The sequence below is a fragment of the Sesamum indicum genome, linkage group LG9 (assembly GCF_000512975.1).
Source record: "Sesamum indicum cultivar Zhongzhi No. 13 linkage group LG9, S_indicum_v1.0, whole genome shotgun sequence".
Lineage (NCBI taxonomy): Eukaryota > Viridiplantae > Streptophyta > Magnoliopsida > Lamiales > Pedaliaceae > Sesamum > Sesamum indicum.
In genome coordinates, this window is record NC_026153.1 from 8,023,968 (window position 1) to 8,026,615 (window position 2,648).

A 2,648-nucleotide genomic window follows, 5' to 3' on the forward strand; every position below is an offset into this window, starting at 1 on the left:
ACAGTAGAGAATTATAGAAGAATATAATAAAAAGTTGATCAATGTTCTTTTTCTGAGATTCACATTGTTAATTGATAGTCAAGAACTATTGCAAAAGTCACTTTTGCCCCTGAACTATGAAATTATAATTTTTTGCTCCTTTCGACTAAGGAAATATTCCACGGAAAAAATGCAAGTTACCTCTATGTGATATGGATAATGTGCAATGCCCCTATAAAATAAAAAATACCAAATTATCTCCTTGTATTCTAAAAATTGAGCCAGTTTGGTTGTGTTTTCATTTTCATTTTCAATTTCTAACAATTTTATTTGTGTAAAAATGCTTCATTAGTTTTTATGCGAGAACTGAGAATATATTTGGATGAATTATTTCCAAATATTAGATATATAGGTGTAAAAATTAAGAATATAGATATATGTATTTTTTATTTGACTGAAATTAATTATAAGGGTTGACCAAAATCATTAAATATGAAAAATTATAAAATAATCAAAATGACTCTTATAATTTCCTTTTCTTGCGCTGAGTACAATTTTTTTTTTTTTTTTTTACTTCATTTAAGGTATAACAATTTTCTTTCATTGATGTTCTAAAGTTCGAAATGTGGATTGCTCCTTCCCATACAAATTCACACATAATCAAGATAAGAGATACTATATATAATTAATATGATCAAGATACTATGACAAGAAATTCTACGGGAAGTTAGAGAGTATGTCTTGTTTCTTGGAATAACTATCATTCGTAAATTAATTTGATAAGTTCCCAATTTCCCTAACCTTTATTTGCAACTAAACAATTTAGGAGAAAGAAAAACAAGAATATGAAAACGAACATGAACATGAAATTCTTGTAAGAATTACGTAGGCAATCCAGTAAAATCACTATATATAATAATTTTTTTTCGTTGTATGTTTTTAACTGTACGCATAAAAATAAATAATACAATATATAAAACTTGTGTTACATCTCAATTCGGAATTTCATATGTGTTGAAAGATAAACATAATTATTTTATGTTGATAATATAAATAATTGAATAATAGTAGTTGTAATTTACAATAAATTAATGTAATCTTTCTTCACATCAATTTATTGTAGAACATGATGATATACATTTATTTGATGTGAAAATGGTGGTTGGGAGTTATTAGTCATGCAATTGTGGTTATGTTCCATCAAATCACGAGTTTTGTTGGTATTGGAAGCAATTGTTTAATGTACAAGCCAGACTGCAGCCACTTCAAATATGCCAAGAATTCATTATAGTTGGTCATGATGTTTTTTATCGTGTTTTTACTAGCAAGTCCCTATCATTTTGTTTATTTTCCATCTAACCTTTGCTTGCTCACTCTCTATAAATACCATCTCTTATGCAAACATTCATATGCTAGCACGACCTTGCTGACCAATTTAATCATGTGGCCGAATGGCTATTACTTCCGATCACAAGTTTTCTATAGCTGCAAATGGACACGGGAAATGGAAAACATGTTCGTTCAAGCTTTCATGGACCTCAAGAAATTCAAGATTTTTCAGACCGCAAACAACATGCACGCAGTACATTCGGCCATTTACGACGTCAACAAGGCTTTTGCATCGCGAATAACGTACTACAGGGGTTATATGTTGGAAAAATAATTGGTTTCAAGTAATCGAAACAATGTTTTGAAATGTTACAATCGGATTTAAGAAATCAAAAGCAATAAAACCACGTTGGAACAAATAACAAAACAAAATTAGAAACGCTATTTACGACAATAAATTTAAATAGAAAACTTACAACGAGAATTGTATCGTAACAATTCTCAGTCCAATTTGAAGTCGTTAATTTTTAACCGAATCGCAGAATAACTGCTTGCCTTGAAGAAAATATACGCCCCGTATCAGCAGTGCACCGGGTTCAGCGTAATTTCTCCCAGAATAAGACGGTTACAGTTCTTCGGTTTTAGCACTATACCGAAGAACACCTCGAACAACACTCAGAAGCTTGTTATCGAAACAAGAGTCTCAAATCTTAGACACAATATAGAAGTCGAAAGAGGGAATTAGAGAAAGCTCAAGAATGAGAGTTTGTTGTTTGTGGTGTGTCTCAAATGAAGAATGGACAAGCCTATATATAGGCTTCCAAAAATTTCAGCAATAAGGAATGCTATAATTGCAATAATTCCCCCCCACATGAAACCGTCTGAAACGTCCAAGGAAATTGAAGCAGCAATTGAAAATGGGTTGCAGTTTTTGATCCTCCATAAAGCACATTCAAAAGCATGTTTAATGAAATTTGGAATGGCAAATGAAATTGAAGAGAATTGAAGAAGGAATTCAATTGCAGCTGCTGTTTCAAATCTGTGGGTTCCACCACCAATTCAACAAAATTACCTACAATCCCCCACAAACTCATAGATTTGAACTCAAGTTTCTGTGGTTTGCTTTCAACAATGGTACCTTCCGGTTTGAACCACTGTCTAAGTTATCTGATGTCAGTTGTCACCAGGTCAAATGGAACTAAGCCTTGAATTTAAGCCTGTGAGTGTGACAACGTCTGTCAGTAACAACAAGCCACTAGCTTTGTGTTGATCTTTAGGGTTGACACTTAGGCCATGTGTCCTGATCCTGTTCATGAATGTTTTCAGGAATAACCCAATTC